This window comes from Schistocerca serialis, chromosome 3, assembly GCF_023864345.2.
Source record: "Schistocerca serialis cubense isolate TAMUIC-IGC-003099 chromosome 3, iqSchSeri2.2, whole genome shotgun sequence".
Lineage (NCBI taxonomy): Eukaryota > Metazoa > Arthropoda > Insecta > Orthoptera > Acrididae > Schistocerca > Schistocerca serialis.
This window is the reverse complement of record NC_064640.1, coordinates 344,181,524-344,204,041: the sequence shown is the minus strand read 5'-3', so window position 1 is coordinate 344,204,041 and position 22,518 is coordinate 344,181,524.

Genomic DNA, 22,518 nt, shown 5'->3' with positions numbered 1-22,518 from the left:
TTGCTTTGGGTTCCGTGAAAGATCACGTAACAATATTCTGCTACGGTAGTCACTGAAGGCATCTACTTCTCTCTTGACAGCCAAACGCGTTTCATTCAACATCTCTCTATCTATAGCCCTACGCTTTGTTTTACACGTATTATGCTGTATTTTCTGTTTCTTTATAAGTTTCTTTACAGTGGCTGTATACCACAGAGGTTCCCTCCCAATATGAACTGTTCTACTGGGTACATATCTATCCACTGCATGGTCAACTATTCTTTTAAAATTGAGCCATTGTTCCTCTACATGTTCCTGCCCTGTGCTGAAAGTTTCAAGTTCCTCTCTGAGGTATAACACTACCGATTTCTTTATCTAGTTTACTGAACACATGTCCCTTTCCACTTGTTTTAGTTGTCCTTTGTGCGTTGGTAATCATTGTCGCCACAACCGTGACAAGGTCACTGATACCAGTGTCGATGCGGACATCGCTCAAAAATGTCAGCTTTATATGTTGCCATTATATCCAATATATTTACATCATGAGTGGGGTTCCTAACTTTCTGTTCTAGGTAGTTTTCAGGGAATGCATGTAGTTAAGTTCACAGGATGTCTTATCACGCCAACCTTAACAAAACCCTCATTTTCCCAATTAATAGTTGGAGGATTAAAGTCTCCACCGATGATTACAGCATGACTGGGGAACTCATATACAAGTGAACTGAGATTTTCTCTAAAGTTTTCTGTTACTTCAGGAGATGAGTCCGGTGGGCGATAGAAGGATCCAATTATCATTTTATGCCTACCCCTGATACTGAGTCTTGCCCAAACAATCTCACATGCAGCTTCAGCTTCTACCTCAATGGTTTTGGGTTTTTTGTCTACTGCGACAAATACATCACCTCCATTTCCCATTATCCTATCCTTTCGATAGACACTTAAATTTTCCGCAAAAATCTCACTGCTATCGATTTCAGATTTCAACCAGTTTTATGTACCTAGTTTTATGTGAGCTTCACAGCTTTTCATGAGCGCTTCAAGCTCTAACACTTTGTTACTAATGCTTCGGCAGTTTAGCATTAGTATTTTAATACTCTCACCTGTCGCAGGCATTTCTTTCGATCTCACACCGATACATCTGGGTTTCCTACACCTATCGTTATCTGGAGAGGGTAAAAATCGTAGAGGGAGACCAAGAGATGAATACACTAAGCAGATTCAGAAGGATGTAGGTTGCAGTAGGTACTGGGAGATGAAAAAGCTTGCACAGGATAGAGTAGCATGGAGAGCTGCATCAAACCAGTCTCAGGACTGAAGACCACAACAACAACAATCGTTATCTGGATTGGATGGAGAGTCGCCTAATCTAAAAAAAACCCTTGTGTGCATCCCACACACAGTCAACTACATAAGTAGTAGCCTCTGATGTATAGTGCACACATGACCCATTTGCTGAGATCCTACACTTCTCATCTCTTTTGCGCAAGTCCAGGAAATCGCAGCCTAGCTTGTCACAGAACTTTAAAAGTCTCTGGCTCAGCGACTCAGAACCAAACGGCCCAGGTCAGTTCTGGGGACAATGCTGCAAATTGTGAGCTTCGTTGAAACTCCATGCGGAAGGCTGGTCTTCTCAACTTTCTCTGCCAGTCGCTGGAATGATCCAAGAATGACCTCGGATCCCGAACGACAGGCATCATTTGTTCCAAAAATGGCTCTGAGCATTATGGGTCTTAACATCTGAGGTCATCAGTCCCCTAGACTTAGAAATACTTAAACCTAACTAACCTAAGGACATCACACACAAACATGCCCGAGGCAGGATTCTAACCTGCGACCGTAGCAGCAGCGCGGTTCCGGACTGAAGCGCCTAGAACCGCTCGGCCACAGCGGCCGACTCATTTGTTCCAACGTGCACCACAATCTGTGGTTGGTTGCACCTTGTTCCCTCAATGGCTGCTGAAATAGCCTCTTCAACATGTTGAATGAGGCCCCCAGGCATAGACACTGCTGTCATTTTCCTAAGCCTATGCTCCACAGTGACAAGTAGCAGATATCCAGTGTTCCACCAAGCCTCTCTCCATCTCAACCAAGTATTGACAGTCAACCATTATGTGGTAATCAACAGTGTTCCAGTGGACAGACAGGATGGGAAAGACACTGTTGATACGGGGTGATGTACGGTAATACACACCGAAGTTGACAGCATGATTAATTTGAGCAATTTTACCAGTTGTTGTGTAACTTCCATGCCAGCCATTGACATGGCAGAATGCTTTCCAATTTCTGCATCATCTCTAAATCATCGCTCTATTACGTTGCAAGTATCATTATGTCACGTAGAAGAAGGTGTAATTAGATGAATGACGAACACTAACTTCACCTAACGAAGGTTTATTCAGCACTTGCGCATACAATAGCGCGAAGCGAACTGCCTCCGGCCAGAACACATACGGTATATATACAATTACAGAACATTCCATTACAATCATTCTTGAGATCTGTGGATACTTCTAGAATGTACTCGAACCGAATATAGAAAGTAAAATTTCACAGTTCAAGCGAGTTTTGAACTCATGATCCTCATACAACAGTCTAGTATCATAACCACTACAAACGGTGACTCTGGTACTCACCGTTTTCTGTAACATTGCTCCCTCCTTAAGAGAACAGCATCTCAGTCTTACGTCCTCCTAGTCTGGAAACGAGTCATCGGTCCTGCATACTCCAACTCCCGATGACTGATGTTCATCCTGGCGGTGATCTTAGAACTTCCTTTGCCGCTATGCTCTTCGTCATCTTTCCAATTGTTGCCTATCGCTGGAGCTTCGAATTTACCCTCGGTTGCAGGATCCCTATAGGGCTTCATTCGAAGAACGTGGACCGTATCTCTGATCTTTTGTCATCTCGTGTCGGGGTCGAAATCTTCAACTCCATAAGTAACATCAGACGTCTGTTTTACAACCTTATAAGGTCCAAAGTAGCGTCTGAGGAGCTCTCCAGCCGTAAGAACAGGAATGAAGATCCAGACGAAGTCACCTGGCTGGTAGACAACGGGGCGGTGGCTCGCGTCATACCTTCGGCGATCGTCTTCTTGAGCCTGCAGCGTGCGGAGTCGAGCTAACTGCCGAGCTTCCTCAGCTCTGGTTAACACCTGGCCGATGTAGTCGTCGTCCACATCATCAGGATGTAACGGAAACATAGTGTCCGTCGTCGTTGTCGCCTCACGCCCAAGCACCAGGAAAAATGGAGGATATCCTGTGGTGTCTTGTTTGGCGGTGTTGTAGGCAAACGTCACGAAAGGTAGCACCTCATCCCAGTTGCTTTGCTCAACATTGACGAACATTGATAGCATGTCGGCCGAGGTCTTATTAAGGCGTTCAGTAAGCCAGTTAGTTTGCAGATGGCAGGCAGTCGTCATGTGATGAGTAATGTTGCACCGACAGTTTATCTCTGTCACAAGATTCGATTGAAAAACTTTCCCTGAATCTGAATTAACGACCTTGGGGCATTGTGTTTTAATACAATGTCTTCCACGGTGAATTGGGTTACCTCGAATGCTTCGGATGTTTTCACGGCGTTTGTAATGGCATAGCGTGTCAGATAATAGCTGCAAAAAATAATCCATCTATTGCCACTAGCAGACGTTAGAAATCGTCCGAGGACGTGAATCCCAACACGCTGGAAAGGCGTTTCGGCTGGTGGAATTGGCATGAGTCTGCCAGGTGGTTTCTGAGGAACTGCCTTTCTCCTCTGGCACACTCGACAGTGCGACACATAGTGACGGACACTCCTAACTAAACCTGGCCAGAAAAATCTCTTGTGGATCCTATCGTATGTCTTAATAAATCCTAAATGTCCGGCCTCAGGTGTGTCACGGAATTCCTGTAGAACATCTAAGCGCATCTGTTTAGGAATCACTGGGTGCCACCACTTTCCAAACGGATCAAAGTTTTTCTTGCAAAGTAATCCACTAACTACCTTAAATTGTCCTTTCTCATCCTCTGACCAATTTAAGACAAGCATAATTTGAGATATCTTGGCGTCCTTCTTCTGCTCAGCAGAGAGATTTTGGAGTGCAGCGAGAAAGTCACTATCTTCATCAAAGTCTTGATGGTCTTGCACAGACAGTCGGCATCTTGGTGTTTTATTCCACTTTTGTACACTTGAAGACGTAGTGCCCATCTGGAGAGTCGTCCTGTTGGATCTTTAAGACCTGTCAACCAACAAAGTGAATGATGGTCTGTAACAACTGTGAATGGCCTTCCATAGAGATACTGTCGAAATGTGCACATGGCCTAGATCACAGCAAGACATTCTCTTTCTGTAGTTGAGTAGTTTCTCTCGGCTTTTGTAAGTGTCCTAGAAGCACAGGCTATAACCTTCTCTTTTCCATCCGAAATTTGCATCAGAACAGCACCGATCCCATACCCACTGGCATCTGTGTGTAGTTCTGTAGGTGCTCTCTTATCATACAGACCAAGTACAGGGTCAGTCGTCGGAGCTTTTCGCAGCACATCGAAAGAATCTTGTTGAGCACCACCCCAAATAAATTTAGCATCGGCTTTTAACAACTCTTGGAGTGGCCTGGCTTTTATACAAAAATCTATGATAAAACGACGGTAATAAGAACATAATCCGAGGAAGCTTCTCACATCTTTAATACTTTTAGGAATAGGAAATTCCGCTATAGGTCTCACATTTTTTGGGTCTGGCCGCACACCTTCCTTTGACACAAGACGTCCAAGTATTTTTATTTATTTTGCTCCAAAGAGACACTTTCTTGGCATAAGTTTCAGTCCGTCTTTGAAGACACTTAAAACGGCCCTCAGTCTTTCTACGTGTTCATCAAATGTCTCTGAGAACACTATAATGTCATCTAAATAACAAAGACACATCGTCCACTTCAGGTGCCTTAAATTACCCATCATCCGTTCAAAGGTTGCTGGTGCATTACACAAACCAAACGGCATTACCTTAAACTCATACAGGCCCTCAGGGGTGATGAATACAGTTTTCTCACGATCAGCCTCATCTGCTTCGATTTGCCAGTACACCGAGTACATGTCCTCAGCAACACCCTTCATGAGATGTGCAACCTTATCTTCCTCCTTCATTCTAGGATCCACTATTTTACACAGATCCAAGACGTCTTGAATGTAGGATGCTGTAGTTTCTCCTGGACGCTGTGCCCTGCACTTTAATTTATCTTCAGCCTTGCACTTCTGTCGTTGTGTGTCGCCGAAATACTGCAGTTCCTCCTGGAATACTTCCCAGCTTGTGAAATCCTCGTTGTTCTCATACCATTGCTTGGCAGTGCCCTCCAAGTAGAAAAATACGTTAGCCGAACACACGGTGTCATCCCATCTGTTAAATCTGGCTATACGCTCATACACCTTCAGCCACTTGTTTGGATCTTGGACATCGTCACCAGAGAACCTGGAACGATGTCTCATGTGGCGGCACACAGACGCTGTCATCGTAACGTCCTCTTCTTCTTTTGTCTCCGATAGATTGCGATCTGTTTAATATGGCTCGAACTCGGGCTTCTCGCCACGTAAACGGCGGCTCTGTCGTGGTCTCATGGAAGCCACTGTGTTGTCGATGATGTACGCTATCACAAGTTCCAATACCCAGCGTCTCCACCAGAATAATGCCACGTAGAAGAAGGTGTAATGACGAACACTAATTTCACTTAACGAAGGTTTATTCAGCACTTGCACATACAAGAGCGCGGAGCGAACTGCCTCCGGCCAGAACACGTACAGTATATATACAGTACAGAAAATTCCAGTACAATGATTCTTGACATTTGTGGATACTTCTAGAATGTGCTCGAACCGAATATAGAAATTAAGATTTTATAGTTCAGGTGAGTTTTGAACTCAGGGCCCTCCGTGCAACAGTCTAGAATCATAACCACTACACTACAGTGACTTCTTCTCCGACAATATACTAGATTGCTAATGTAGATAGGTGACTGCAGTACATGCATTCAGTCATATTCATCTAATTATACCAGACAGCATCCTAAACCGATGTATTTAGGTCATCTACATATTTCCAGTGTATCGATCACAGTGCAGATTTTGCGATTGTGACTGGCCTTCCATCCGTGTGTGGGTGGGCGTCACAGATTATTCTCACATTCTTAGGATAAAGTCGGATATTGGCAGATCCCTCCCGCATTGTCCTTGACCAATCCTTCTTGCAACACTAATTTTGCCCACGGGACCCATCTCACAGCACAAGATCCCTCCAGATGGGTGCTGGTTTATATATGATGGATCTCCAGGCAGATGCAGTTTGAAACATTTCACGTAAATTAACCATGTTATCCATTCTGAAACATTATTGTACTGTCTGGAGTTAGTACCAGGAAGGTACCAAGAGGATGGGGCCCCACCGCACATTACTCATGAAGTTCACCTGCTTCTCCGAAACACATTTGGAAACGATCCAATTATCAGATGATCATTTACAAATGCTTGGTCGGCATTACCACCTGATCTCAGGTTGTAGGGATACCTGAAGACAGGGTTTACCAGGGGAACATGATCTGAGGCGCAGCATATCAAGAGAAGTAGCCAGCATAACAACGGACAGTTTTGCTCTGCTTTGCAGAATGCAATCCTGCGCTTTCAGACTCTTCTGGACACTGATGGTCATCTTAGTGAGCCCCTTTTGTAGCAGCAATGGTACCAGTATGTAATGGTATGATGTACCGTAGCAGCACATTAAAAGTGTATCAATTCAATTGATTCTGCATTATTTCTTTTCCCCATGTCCTTGACATTAATGCTAGCAAGTTTGGTCCTTGTATGGTAATTATTTTCCTTGTTATAATGTGTTAAACAGGGAAAGTGTAATTATAACCACTTGGTATATGACGAGATGGATGTACTGCACAGTCACCTATCTGCATTAGCAATCTAGTATATGGAACTTGCAAAGTAAAAGAGGCAGAACATAGACACACACTCCAATGGTTAGATGGTTCTGCACCAAAGAATTCTATATTGTTAATGCCATACGGTTTCTGAAGTATTAGTCATGTGGAATGCAACGCTATTAATATTCTAATGCAGGCTGTATTTATTCAACATCAGACCCACAACAATCCCGCAAGATTCTTGACACAATCACTACTGTGACTAACTTTAAAATATAACTACTTCCTTCTACACTATTTTGATGTCCTAGGATGGCATCGTCAGTGCATATCCGCCATTCAAGCTGCTTGTAAACCACCTAGAAAGATGTCCAGAGACTGTTGTTCTGTCTCTTAGGAAATTAATGGATTTTATATTTCTTTTTAAGTCGGAAACGTATGTACCTTCAATCACACTTCCTGCGTCAGTCGTACGTATCATTAGAAGTAGTAGTAGTAGTATCGATTTTGGTGGACGTGGCTACGTCTTACTAGGAAATAGAGCGCAAAAAAACCGACATGAATATTTATGGACTGAGGTACATACGTTTTTCCTGCTTTAATATGGCGCCTCGGTTTAATACTTATGTCACTTTTGTTAGAGTATGTGTTACGAAAACCCACGTAGTTTACAGGGGGAGGAGGAGGGTGAAAAGTGAATTTAGCCAGAGCATAATTTTTAAGCTTTTCTCGTTCTTCAGTGTCAGGATACCCCCCAACCACCTCAATTCCGAGCATTTCGTGGTTCTTTTTCTCTAATTTCATTTATTCTCAGTCAATTTGAATAAATTTGCAAGTTATTTTCGCAATTTTTACATATGTCGTCTATTTCCCCCAATTTTTCGTATTTCTCATCAATTTGCCGTAATTATACCAGGTTTTCCTTGGTTTTTACCGATTTTATGTCAATTGTTCATAGTTTTCTGATATTTTTCTGTATGTATATGGTCATATTGCAGGTATACCTATGCGTTGTTTGATTTTATAGGTGATTTTATACTGGTTGCAGCCGGCCGGAGTGGCCGTGCGGTTCTAGGCGCTACAGTCTGGAGCCGAGCGACCGCTCCGGTCGCAGCTTCGAATCCTGCCTCGGGCATGGATGTGTGTGATGTCCTTAGGTTAGTTAGGTTTAATTAGTTCTAAGTTCTAGGCGACTGATGTCCTCAGAAGTTAAGTCGCATAGTGCTCAGAACCATTTGAACCGTTTTTATACTGGTTGCACCATCCTATGGACAGACGAAGCGCATTTTCCTCTGGTAGGTGAGGTGAACACACAGAATTTCTGAGTGTGTTGAGCTTCACATCCAGTGGTTCAAATGGCTCTGAGCACTATGGGACTTAGCAAAATGCTCTGAGCACTATGGGACTCAACTGCTGAGGTCATTAGTCCCCTAGAACTTAGAACTAGTTAAACCTAACTAACCTAAGGACATCACAAACATCCATGTCCGAGGCAGGATTCGAACCTGCGACCGTAGCGGTCTTGCGGTTGCAGACTGCAGCGCCTATAACCGCACGGCCACTTCGGCCGGCGGTGGGACTTAGCAGCGGAGGTCATCAGTCCCCTAGAACTTAGAACTACTTAAACCTATCTAACCTAAGGATATCACACACATCCATGCCAGAGGCAGGATTCGAACCTGCGACCGTAGCAGTCGCGCGGTTCCGAACTGAAGCGCCTAGAACCGCTCGGCCACCATGGCCGGCTCACATCCAGTCACTGTGCATGAAGTTCCTCTGTATGGTGAACGTATTGCCGTGTGATGTGGCTTCATGACTACTTTCATCATTGGGCCATTCTTGTTTGAACAGGTTGGCACTCAAGTACCAAAGACGTGCAGTGTGACTGGCCGGCATTACTGCGATATGTTTCGCCAGCATGCTATACCCACCCTCCAGGACAGAGATGCACTGAACTCAACAGTTTTCACGCAAGATGGGGCCCCACCACACATCACTCATGAAGTTCACCTGCTTCTCCGAAACACATTTGGAAACTATCCAATTATCAGATGATCATTTACAAATGTTTGGCCGACATGATCACCTGATCTCACACCCAGTGATTTCTGGTTGTAGGGATACCTGAAGACAGGGTTTACCAGGGGAATAGTCACACATGTGCTGATCTGAAGTGCAGCATATCAAGAGAAGTAGCCAGCATAACAAAGGACATGCTTTGCTCTGCTTTGCAGAATGCAATCCTGCTCTTTCAGACTATTCTGTACACTGATGGGCAGCATAGTGAGCCTCTTTTGTAGCAGCAATGGTACCAGTATGTAATGGTATGATGTACCGTATGATTCTGCATTATTTCAATTCCACATGTCCTTGACATTAATGCTAGCAAGTTTGGTCCTTGTATGGTAATTATTTTCCTTGTTATAATGTGTTAAACAGGGAAAGTGTAATTATAACCACTTGTTATATGACCAAATGGATGTATTGCACAGTCACCTATCTGCATTAGCAATCTAGTATATGGAACTTGCAAAGTAATAGAGGGATGATTGAGTGATGTTGCAGAAACTGGGAAGCTTTCTGCCATGTCAATGGCTGGCGTTGAAATTACAGAACAACTGGTAAAATTGCTAAAATTAATCACGCTATCAACTGCAGTGTGTGTTTATATACATCACCCCATATCAACAGTGTCCTTCTCATCCTGTCTGTTCACTGGAATGCAGTTGATTACCACATAATGATTGACTGACAACATTTGGTTGAGATGGAGAGAGGCTTGGCGGAACAGTGGAATTATTGCTATACGTCACTGTGGAGCATGGGATTAAATGTAGAGGTCATCACTTTCAGATAATTGTTTGGAAGTGTTCCTCAATGCTGCAGACTCGTTCTATTTCCGTGTTCCGCCATGGCCTGCACATGCTCTTTTTTTCGCCAATAAGATAACAGTACCTCTTTTTATTTCTACTATCTTGCGTATGTTGTGAACAGCACCATCCAGTAATGGTCAGCACCGGAACACTAATCATGAACATGACTGCAAATGAGGAAACAATGTTCTTTGTAATGGAACACCAAGACATCCGCTGCCCCATCGCTGTGGATGATGAGATTAACCGTATAGGTCATCACCTTTAGTTAGCTGTTGGAACGCCGTACAATGCCACAAACTTGTCCAATTTCCATATGTTGCCATATCTTCTCTAGGCTGCAGAAGCAGGGTGAGGAGTTAGCAGCCGGCCGTTTGAAAAAGTCTTTGTCTCCCCATAGGTGGATGGAGGGAGGGAGAGAGGGAGGGGGAGAGATGAGGGGAGATAAGAAGGCATCAGATTTCGGTAGTTTGTGATTGCACATCGATTAGAATGTACGTTCAGCTACTGCCCCCTCTGCAATCTTTTGGGACGATGATTTTCCCCAGTACATGTGTTGCATTGTGACCCGTTCATTACGAGTGTTTTTGTTTTTTCTTCACGACAATTTCGATGTGTAATCAGAACTGTGACTCATTTTCCAACAGTTGCGGTAATGTGTATTGGCTTCGATACACATTAGGACTGATCTGTACTTCAGTTTCCAAACTGAAATAAATATAGTGCAGTAACCCAACCTTCCTCTTCTCCATCTTGAATTTTCATATGTTTCTTTACTAGGGGGGGGGGGGGGTTGGGGAGCACTTGGGCTTTTCTTCCAGAAGGACCAGGGTTCGAGTCTTGAAACGTGCATTGCCATTTTTAATTTCCCGCCAGTTACCGGCAGGGGGATGGGGTAGGACATCATCACAACCTTGGGGGAAAGAAATTCCCACCAAAATTCGAAATTCCCTCGAAAATTCGAGATTCCGCCAATTGGGAACGTGGTGGACAGGGAAGGATGGTGAGGGGGGAAGGGGCAGGAACTCATGTGCAAGCTGGGGAATGCACGTGACGTCATTGGGGGGTGCAGGGGTTGGCGGTGGGGTTGGGGGTGTTTGGTGGTAATTAATTGGTCTTTTTAATTAATTTGCATATCAATTTGACCCTCTCGCGCTGTCATCTCGCTACTACTTGCATGGGATAACCACGAGAGTGCTCCTGCTGTCATACAAAATCGCACGCCAGACCATAACTCCAGGTGTACGTCCAGTGTGCCTAGCAGGCAGATAGCTTGGTTGCAGGACCTCAACTGCACTCCTTCTAATCAAAACATGGACATCACTGACACCGAGGCGGAACCAGGTTTCATCAGAAAACGCAACAGATCTCCGCCCTGCCCTACAAAGAGCTCTCGCTTGACACCATTGTAGTCGCAAATGGCGGTGGTTTTGGGCACTGGAATGTGTGTTACAGGGCGTCTGGCTCAGAGCTGTTTTGGCAATGATTTAAATGCCCTCTTGCCCGTTGGCCCTCGGGTTTGAGCTATGATAAAGTTTACATATCGATAATATCATGTATACACGACCAAATATCAAAAATTTTGATTTAAATAGCAGTGCAGCAATCTTTTTATCCCACAACACTCAACTATTGCTTTATGTGACCTGTTCTAAAGCTCGCCCGTTGTTATGAGGACATATCATACTGTGACTCAACGTAGGCAGACCCCACCTAAACCCATGAAGTGTAAATAACTTCTTAATACAACAAATACTACCACAAGCGAAACCCCAAACAGTGTCATTTGACACCAGATTGAACACTGAAGGTGGGGAGACAAGAGCGCGTATCATTGTGTTGTCTAGTTAGTTAGTTCGTTACATGTTCCATAGATCATTTGGACGACTGTTTTATCGAAACGATGAGTAACGAGTCAGCTTACAGGTTATATATGTGCTACCACGCAACTATACTTAAATAAAAGGAGTCTCTCTATTTCTTTTTTTCAGGCTACTCGGTTTCAAACAGAAATTCGTCCATGGAACAGAAGTAGTTGTTCAGGAGAAATGATTTCAGGTTAGATTTAGAATTTGGTTTACTATCTGCCAGACATTTTATGTTATTCGACAAATGCTAAAAAAGTTTTATTGCTGCATATTGAACGCCAGTCTGAAAAAGAAAGGAAAGGAAATTCAGCAAACAATTGCAAATCTTGTCTGTATTTTAACTCCGAGGAGCAACGTGAGCATACTTTTCAATTACTTCAGCTGAGCACAGGTGAATGGTAAGACTCCTATGAACAGACAACAGAGCTAGGGCAGGCAGTTTCTTGTTTCCAGTGCTGTTGAGCTAATATACTACCGGAAAAAACTTAGTGTACCCCTTTAGAGGTTTCCAATGCACTCAAGATTGAAGTACCTGAAATGATTACATTTACAGATCAATAGCACATGCGATTCTGGGGTTCCAGTTATTGACTCATGCCAAAACACCCATATTAGTACGTGGTGTAGCCTCCATGGACAGTAGTGCAGGCGCTGACACTGGCAGCCAATCGATGGTATAGATGGTGAATACTACTACCCTGGATACGTTGTGCCCCGTCTGCTCGACCTGTACAGGTAGTTCTGTAAGAATTTTTGTCTGACGAGTCGCACGAGTCATTTCTCATCCCATCATATCCCACACGTGCTCCACTGTAGAAACATCTTGAGATCGTGCTGACCAGGGAAGTTGCTGTACGGCTAGAGGAACACGTTGAATTTCACGGGAAGTGTATAGGGAGCATTATGCTGTTTGAACAAAACATCATCTTCCTGTTACAAGACCGGATCTAACAACATTCTGCATGTACCGTCTGTTGGTTAGTGTCCCCTCCAGAAACACCAAAGGTGGACGAGAGTTGTAGCTTATCACAACCCAGACCATGAGATCTGGGATGGGACCACTGTGTCTTGGACGAATGCACTCTACGAGGCAGTGCTTACCAGGTGCACGTCGTATGCGCGATCGACCGTCACTTTGCAAGATCCGCTCGCTTCTAAACTGATACTGTTATTACTCAGCTTAGCCGCGAGGCGTAGAGGGTGGTATATGTGACGTACAGTATGACTGGTCAGCATTTCCACCCGGAATTTGCGATTGTAAGTCGGACCATCCTTGATTCGCCTTGGTGCGTCGTGTCGTCGGATTTCCTTCTACCTGTGCGCGGTGCAGCTCTCGTAAATGTCGTCCCGTGCAGATTCTTCATTGGCGTATTGGATGTCTCTGTCGGTGGAAGCTAATTATCTGAAATTGCTGTCGGTCAACTGTGGGGTATCTATTTACTCTAAATTACCATTCAGAATGCCGTAACATCACTTTTATTCCTATTAGATCAATAATGAAACACTCACGTCACAAACTACTCGTAACAGAGAGCATGGCTACCAACGAACAAGACAGGAAGAGCTCTTAAAGCCGACTGCCCACTGCCGACCTTGGCGCGCAGTCCATATCCCTTACTAGCTTCGTCATAGTTCGTGGATTTCCGATCAAGTTCGTACTTACTAAGATATGCATTTGTTAATGAACGGGTGTGAATTTTAACGAGGCAAAATTATGATAAATAGTTTTAAACATCCAGAGGCTCCTCCTAGTATTCGTGTTGTCATAAATGACTTTAATTATTAAATATAAATAAACAAAATCGGTGACTTTGGTGCCAAGATGGCGGTAATTCCCGTCATGTATATTTCCCAGGCTAACGCTTGTTGCTACGGTCCAGCGCAGAGCCCCACCCCACTACGCGCGACATATGGTCGCTTCGTCACCTAGCCAGCCAGCGTCGGAAATGCTCTCCGATTCATGGCCGGCTACGGACTACAGCACTTCCTAACTATCGTAAATACATCAATAATAGACAATAATTTATTAAAACTGGTAAAAATGTCTTCCTCACGTAAGAGGCACCTTACAACTTGCGTGCAGGCTGAATCTGTTTCCATAGCTGACAACCACGGCACGCCATTCTATCTTTCAATTGATCCTCTGACGGCACCAGTCGACCCATGTACGTCAATGTACAATACGACGATCCTGGCGGGTGTCTGTGCTGCGAAGGGCCCAAAAGGTTCTCAGAAAGGACAGGCTAAGTATATTTGGCGGTGACGTGTTTATTGCTGTTAGCGCAACTTTAGTAGATAGTTCCTGTGAGCTAGAATGGGTAGAGTTCATTCTTGGCAATGAGAATAAAATAATAATTGGTTCTTTTTACCGACCTGCCAACTCAGATGATACATTTGCTGAAAGGTTCAAAGAAAACTTGTGTGTAATTTCAAACACCTACCCGACTCATGCAATTATAGTTGGTGGTGACTTCAATTTATCTTCGATATGTTGGCGAAAATACGTGTTTAAATTCGAAGATACACATAAAACATCATCCAAACTAGTGCTAAACGCATTCTCTGAAAATTATTTGGAGTAATTAGTTAATGGAACCCACTCGAATAGTACACGGTTGTGAATACATTCTTGACCCCATAGCAACAAATAATCCTGAGCTAATAGCGAGCATCAAAACGGATATAGGGATTAGTGAACGCAGGTTATCGTAGAGAGACTGAATACCGTAACTCCTAAATCCACCAAAAATAAACGAAAAATACATGTGCTCAAAAAATCAGATAAAAATTCGCTTGACTTCTTCCTGAGAGACAATCTCCACTCCTATCAAACTACCAGTGTAAGTATAGGTGAGACGTGAGTCGAATCCAAAGAAATTGAGGAATTTTTACCAAATAAATTAACAAACGACGGACCTGATTCCCCATGATACACGAAACAGGTCAGAACACTGTTGCAGAAACAACGAAAAAAAGCATGCCAAATTCAAACAAACGCAAAATCCCAAAGATTTGCGATATTTCATAGAAACTCGAAATTTAGCGTGGAGTTCAATGTGAGATGCTTATAATAGTTTCCACAATGAAAATTTGTCTCCAAACTTGGCAGAAAATCCAAATAAATTCTGGTCGCAAGTAAAGTAGCTTGTGGCAAGACACAATCAATGTCTTCTCTGCGCAATAGCAATGAAAATACTGTCGATGATAGCGCTACTAAAGCGGAGTTATTAAACACAGCATTCCGAAAGTCTTTCACCCAAGCAGACGAAGCAAATATTCCCGAATTCGAATCAAGAACAGCTGCCAAATTGAGTAACTTAGAAGTAGATATCCTCGGGGTAGTGATGCAACTTAAATCACTTAATAAAAGCAAATCTTCCGATCCAGACTGCATACCAATTAGGTTCCTTTCAGAGTATGGTCCATACAATAGCTCCATACTTAACAATCATACACAACCGCTCGCTAGAGGAAAGATCCGTACCCGGCAGAATCACACCAATATTCAAGAAAGACAATACGAGTCATCCACTAAATTACAGGCGCATACCATTGGGGTCGATATGCAGCAGGATTTTGGAACATATTTTGGGTTCGAACATTATGAATTACATCGAAGAGAAAGGTCTGTTGACACACCGTCAACATGGATTGAGAAAACATCGTTATTGTGAAACACAACTAGCTCTTTATTCACACGAAGTGTTGAGTGCTATCGACAAGGGATTTCCTAATGATTCCGTATTTCTAGATTTCCAGAAGGCTTTTGACACCGTATCTCACAAACGGCTTGTAACCAGATTGCGAGCTTATGGAAATCGTCTCAGTTATGTCACTGTCAGAGAGACCACAGTTCGTAGTAACTGACGGAAAGTCATCGAGTGAAACAGAAGTGATTTCTGGCAGGTAGTGTTATAGGCCCTCTGTTGTTTCTTATCTATATAAACGACTTAGGAGACCATCTGGGCAGCCGCCTTAGGTTGTTTGCAGATGATACTGTCGTTTATCGTCTGTAAAGTCATCAGAAGATCAAAACAAATTGCAAAACGATTTAGATAAGATATATGTGAGGTGCAATGTTTGGCAATTGACCCTACAAAGTGAAAAGTGTGAGGTCATCCACATGAGTGCTAAAAGGAATCTGTTAAACTTTGGTTACACGATATAGCAATCAAATCTAAAGGCCATAATTCAACTAAATACTTACGAATTACAATTAAAATAAACTTCAGTTGGAAAGAACACCTAGAAAATGTTATGGACAAGGCGAACCAAAGACTGCGTTTTATTGGCAGAATACTTAAAAGATGCAACAGATCTACTAAGGAGACTGCCTCCACTACGCTTGTCCGTCCTCTTTTGGAGTACTGCCGTGCGGTGTGGGATCCTTACCAGACCAGAAAGTTCAAAGTCGGGCAATGTGTTTTGTGTTATAAAGAAATACAGGAGAGAATGTCACGGACAGGATACAGGATTGGGGGTGAACATCATTAAAACAAAGGCGTTTCTCGTTGAGGCGGCATCTTCTCACGAAATTTCAATCGCCAACATTCTCCCCCGAATGCGAAAATATAAATATTTTCTTGGCGCCGACCTACGTAGGGAGAAACGATCATAATAATATAAGTGTTCATTTCGTCCGTGCGCTTTTCGAGAGTGGAATAATAGAGAATTAGTGTGATTGTGGTTCGATGAATCTTCTGCCAGGCAGTTGAGTGTGAGTTACCGAGTAGCCGTTTAGATGTAGATGTAGATGGAGATGCGTGAACGTTAAGAACCTCGTCTACGGGTGTGAGAATGTTCACGTGACCACTGATACCAGAATCGTTGCACAACTGACGCAGCAGGTCCAACTTGTGTGACAATCCTCCGAAAGGAACATCGTCAATTCACGTTCATGAGGTCTGTGATTTATGTAAGCACCACCATCAAATTTATCACAGGTTGAAGCAAGAGATGAAGGCGTACCTGGAACTATCAGACTCTTCACTCCCTTAGACTTTGTAGGTTAGGTTCTCTGTTGCTAATTCAGAAAGGTAACGTTCTTGTACTTAGTTTCTGAGGTTATTGATTCATCAGCTTGATCTAGATGTGCATGTTTTCTTGTAACGAAGATCAATATCGAGCACTGTCCTCGTTTCATTATACAACTTCGCACAGCAAATACTTACAACACCATCTCCAGCTCGTAGGTAGCCAACTGACAGTTATGTACAATAAACCAAAACATTCAGCAGTAATGAGGCACAACACGACTAGAGTGTCCTGTTCCTCGGGAACTCGTCGGTGCTACCAACGTAAACAACTCAAGCAATGATCTTCATTAAATAAGAAGATATTTGGCTTTCTTACCAACGCGTTCCCAAAATCATGCTTGTATGCCGCGGATTATACTTATGTAATTTCACTAGTGGTCGTAATAAATGGCAAACGCATTAATCTTATCGTTCACCAATCCATCAATTAAGAACGGTGGATCCACCTCCCCCCCCCCCCCCTCCCTCGCAGGGAACGTCCCACACCAGACGAGTTAATCTCTATGTTTGCGTGGTAGAGTAATGGTGGTGTACGCGTACGAGGAGAACTTGTTTGCGCAGCAATCGCCGACAGAGTGTAGCTGAGGCAGAATAAGGGGAACCAGCCCGCATTCGCTGAGGCAGATGGAAAACCGCCTAAAAACCATCCACACACTGGCCGGCTCACCGGACCTAGGCACAAGTCCGCCAGGCGGATTAGTGTCGGGGACCAGGCGCTCCTTCCCAATCCGGAAAGCTGTGCGTTAGACCGCACGGCTAACCGCGAGGGCTAAGAATCATATATACATGGAAGACGTCTGGAGACACTCGGACCAGGCTGGTGAAGAAAATTGACCATGGAGTTTTCAAAGGAACCAGCCCGGCATTCACCTGCAGTTATTTTAAGGTAACTACGGAGTACCTAAATCTAGATGGACAGGTAGGGACTCAAACTCTACTCCTCCCGAATTCCAGTCAAGTTTCTTTAACAACTGCGCCACCTCACATGGTTTATATTTAAGATAAAATTTGTCACTAACTAGTGATCGAGAGCTGAAATATTCACTGGACTTGTGGATTGGGAATCTGACCCTTAATTGAGTATTCAAGGATCAAAAGAAATGTTTAAGTTTTCACAACTAGTTACATAAATAAATATTTTACTGGTGTTCGTATTTTTGTTACATTACTTCTGCAAAATAGAGGATAGTATATTGTAAACGTAAACTAATATGGAGGGTATCAAAATGAAAAAGTCAATTATTATATTTATTATTATTATTATTATAAATATGATAACTGACAATTTTTTCATTTTGATACTCTCCACATTAGTTTACGTTTATGGAGGGTAACAAAATGAAAAAAAAAAATATCATAATTTATGCAAGAGTCTTCCTACAGTGAAATTTGGCGTTTTTTAAAGCGGATAGAACACTCCATCTCCATCATTTTTCGGAGTTCCTGTGGTGATATTTCCGACCGTGAAACTTACAGCCATCGTCAAGGCGATCCGAGTCACCGAGCATTATTGTTGACGCACGTGCATTTAACTCTGTAGCACAGCCCTGAATCGCGTGGTTTTGCTAAATCATCGTGCAAGTAGCGACGATTGGACATTCAGAACTCAACAATAGATCAGTCGCCGTTAATCGCAGCGCATACAAGCCTCAGCAACACGTACATGTTGAGCAAGTCACTGACTTTAATAAGTATACTAATCTTTCGTATTTTTATCTGGTATATATTTTCCCAGACTGGTCCTAAAAATAAAACTGTCGTGTGTCTATTTGAACTTGCTAATCTCTAATCTACAATACGAATTTTCATAGGGTTTTCACAGATAACTTGAGCGTAGCTTGTGGCAACGTACAGCTTTTGTTTCATCTAAATCGTATCACGGAAAAAGATATCGCAATTTAAAATTTTATCTAGAATCTTCTCCTCAGCTTAGTAGTTCGGATGTTTCATCATCATGGTGTAGTACACCAAAGAACCAACAGATGGCACTGTTTGTTTTTTTACTTAGTGACATACGTATTTTCGAAAGTTTATGCCAATGACAGTTTTAAGCGTCGCGATGTTATGTTTACAAATACACGTTTAACAGCGAATTTACTTGGCTAGGATATAAGGATTTACTGATTGAACTTTGTGTATTGAAAGCTTAGAGAAATTGCTTTGCTTTTTCCGATAGGTTTTATCTATATTCTTTGCCAAGAAAAACGAATTAAGTTTGCTTTCTGATTTGGTTGTCGACTCATAACAGTTTGATCTGTTTATGAATAACAATGACTAGCAAATGGTTGACTCTTTCTGAACACACCAGAACGGCTAAAAAACTGACGACTATGCGGTCTCAGGATTCCTGTGGAGATCGTGAGGCGTGACTTGCCGTAGCTCGAGACCATCAGGCTGTAACTCGCTTTTTGGAAACTTCTTCCAAAAGCGAGGCATGACGTTGATCGTGCATTACCTCGCTTCTCAGAGCCCTTCACATGCTCCAACATAAAATCACAGTACCGGAAATTTTGACAGGAAGTGGCACAGGTGAGCGAGTTTTCATACCACGAATCCTACTTATTCTCAACAATTTACCGTTTTGCTTTAAATGTGTAAAATTCCCAGTGAGCTTATGTTACGCCATGACCATAAACATAGCACAAGATCAGATGCTCTGTGTTGTCGACGTAGATCTTGAGCGTGAGGTTGCAAGTTCAATCATTACTAAGGCCCATTTGAAAGTACTGTGTTAACAATCACGACAGGAAAAATACTAGATGCTAATGACTCACAATGTGAATTAGGAGGGTGGCAGAAAATGAGCGTCTGGCAGGTGCAAAAATAAACCTTCTTGTGGGCTGTACGCATTACGCTTCACAAAATGGATATCGTCGACTATCAATAAACGCTCAAAACAAATCTCTGACTTGCACCATGAACACTGAATGAAAAATGCCACGCTATAGTGATCAAAAAGGTTCATCAAGGTCGAAGGCGAACTTCTTACAAACCGTGCAGGACGTTCAGCTAGGTATCCACTCTTAATGAATGCATATAGAAATATATTGGTGTAACGGGGTGATGAGAAGTGATGGCTTGCAACCGAATATCGAAACAATGTCGTGGAGCTTATCGTGAAACTGGCTATCTTCTGGGATACAGCTGCAGATAATGCAATAATATGTTTTATAGGCACGGAAAAAGAAATATCCAGAGGCTGAATTTGTCTAGTGGTTCCAGGTAGTATGAATTGCAATGTCACACACTTTTCAGGAAGAATGGTTTACACTAAAGGAGTATGATTTTTATATGCGGACTATGAATCAAGAACAAGCAAGTTATTTTGACCAGCTACTGACCAAAGCAGTGTAGTTGTAGTTCTCTTACGCCTGTTTTCCCGTTCTTACTTGCTATGACGTAAATATTCCCTACTGCCCTTGCAAGATCCCGTACGCGAGAAAGAATCGTACGGGACAGAGCACCTCCAACTCCTCGCAACACAGTAAATAACTTTCCAGGCAATTTACTACACAGATCAACAGCCGGCAGAATTGTATACGAATGCGTTAAGCGCTGACTTTAGTTGGTCTTGATACAACTCTCTTCGAACCTTCCTTCTTTCACATGCATTTCCTCTTCAAATACCTATTGGTCGGAGTTGAAAAGAAATTCTTAACAGAACGATGGTATCAGTTTGTTTATCTCATCAACAAATTTTCGGGTCGATTCCACAGGCGTCAAGTTGACGCTTTGTTTGAAGTTCCGTTGCCTTACGTCTTCCAGTTCTATAGCACTGTCTGAAGTTATGTAACCATCCACTGCTTCCCTTGACGTCACTGAATCCATGTCACCCACAGTTTGATGTGCATACCGTAGTAGGTCAGTGTCACGTGCATCCTGTAAATTGTATCGAGCATCCTTGAAACGTGCAAACGCCAGTTTTTGTAACAAATGCGCCTTGCCCTCCTTTGAATACCCGTAGTTTTTCTTGTGCACTATAAGGTCATATTGCTGCGGACTTATTCCAAATCTGTTCATAACTGTTTTTTTGGTATGCCGCGGGTGATAGTCCGTGTATGTAATTACGTTTAGTACCGGCTCCATGGACGACGGTTGTCCTCTACTACGTTTCACTGGAGACGAGATTTGTGGCTCCCTGTCCGACAAGAATGATGAACTACGTGGCTCGAAACCTGTTTCAATATCGCTTTCATTTGTTAAGCACGTATCTTCGTTATTGCACTCCTCAATTACATTTTCCGTACAGTCGAACGTATTCGGCACCACATACTCCACTGACTAATGTTGCAGAAACGCTAATATTTCATCTGCGACTTCTTTCTTAGTCTGCGAAATTCCTTGTGTTTCTTTCTGATGAAATGTCAACTTCGGCACCTGTTGTCGATGTAATGAAATGTTTTGTTTGTTTGTCGTTGCCAATGCTCTGCTTTATTATTAACACCACTGCTGCGAGTTACTCGTCGACTAAGCATTTCAAAAAATGGTTCAAATGGCTCTAAGCACTATAAGACTTAACATCTGAGGTCATCAGTCCCCTAGAACTTAGAACTACTTACACTTAACTAACCTAAGGACATCACACATATCCATGCCCGAGGCAGGATTCGAACCTGCGACCATAGCAGCAACGCGGTTCCGGACTGAAGCGCCTAGAACCGCTCGATCACTGCGGCCGGAGACTAAGCATTTCAACGACGCTTCGTAGCCTCATGCTCTGTTCACCATCGTATACGTCCAGTTCCGTCCCCTGTTCCCATAAGCAGCCAATACTGTGGTTGCATGGTAGACAACCATAGATTGCCGCAGACATCATTGGCCTCTTGCGACCTCGCACTCAAGGGGTTCCTTGTTAGTGTCAGTTGTTTTGTGCACTGCCGGCTCTACATGGCTATCTCTCGTGTTAGCGAAGCAAACAAGACGCTCATGTTTTCTACCATACTGCTTCAGGTGTTGCATACAAAGAAGCTTCATAAGTCAAAAATTAATTCCCCACGTTGAAATCTCGGGCACAGCTAAAAATGAATATCCAGAAAATTCCGTGTTTCTCAGCTAGTTGAAAATAAAAGTAGTTCCCATTCCTCGGTGCTGACCAAAGTTTTAGAGAGGTTTCCCTTGCTAGTAAAGCAAATACCGGAACTGGAAACGCCCTTGCCGATATTACCAAAGGGATTCCCCCTGCCCCACTATCAGCTCGTTGGTGTTCGGTTGAGAAGATGCAGACGCCACTAAGGGCCAGAACTCGAATATGCCGCTCTAACTTTAGGGGGAGCGAATGATAAGTACGCATAAACTATATATCTGAACTCATTCACCTACTCGACTTGAGACGACTGTGAGGTGCACAACCAAAATATCGCGAGATTCAGTGTTAATGTACCGGCTGCATGCTTGGAAACTGCTTGAATAGTCTTCCTACAGTGAGTCATAAATTTTTATGGCACAGTTACTTTACTTACTATTACTTGCAACAGTAATCACAGCATTCGTCAATGAAATGTGTTGTAATTTCTTTCGCTTGATGTGATGTTGCACTGACGGGCCATTATCCGACGACATGTAAGCAATGAGTGTTGTTCGTCTTATTGTGACTGAACATGTATAGTTTTCGGAAGATTGAAAACAAATGACGTTACAGGTCAACAGTGCTGCGTATTTGGCGTCTGACAGTTTGGAACTAATTCGCGCTGACTCTGTGTCCCGGAGGCAAACAACATTGAGAGCTGTTATTGCGGTCTTCTGTGTGACGCGCATCGCTGGTTTTGTTGCATGCTGTAATCGACAGTTGTCGCAGTCCCTCGAGCTGTTCTGCACATGCGCTCTTTGCGCTGTGTGCAGAGTTCTACGAGCAACATAATGCTCGTTGTGACGTA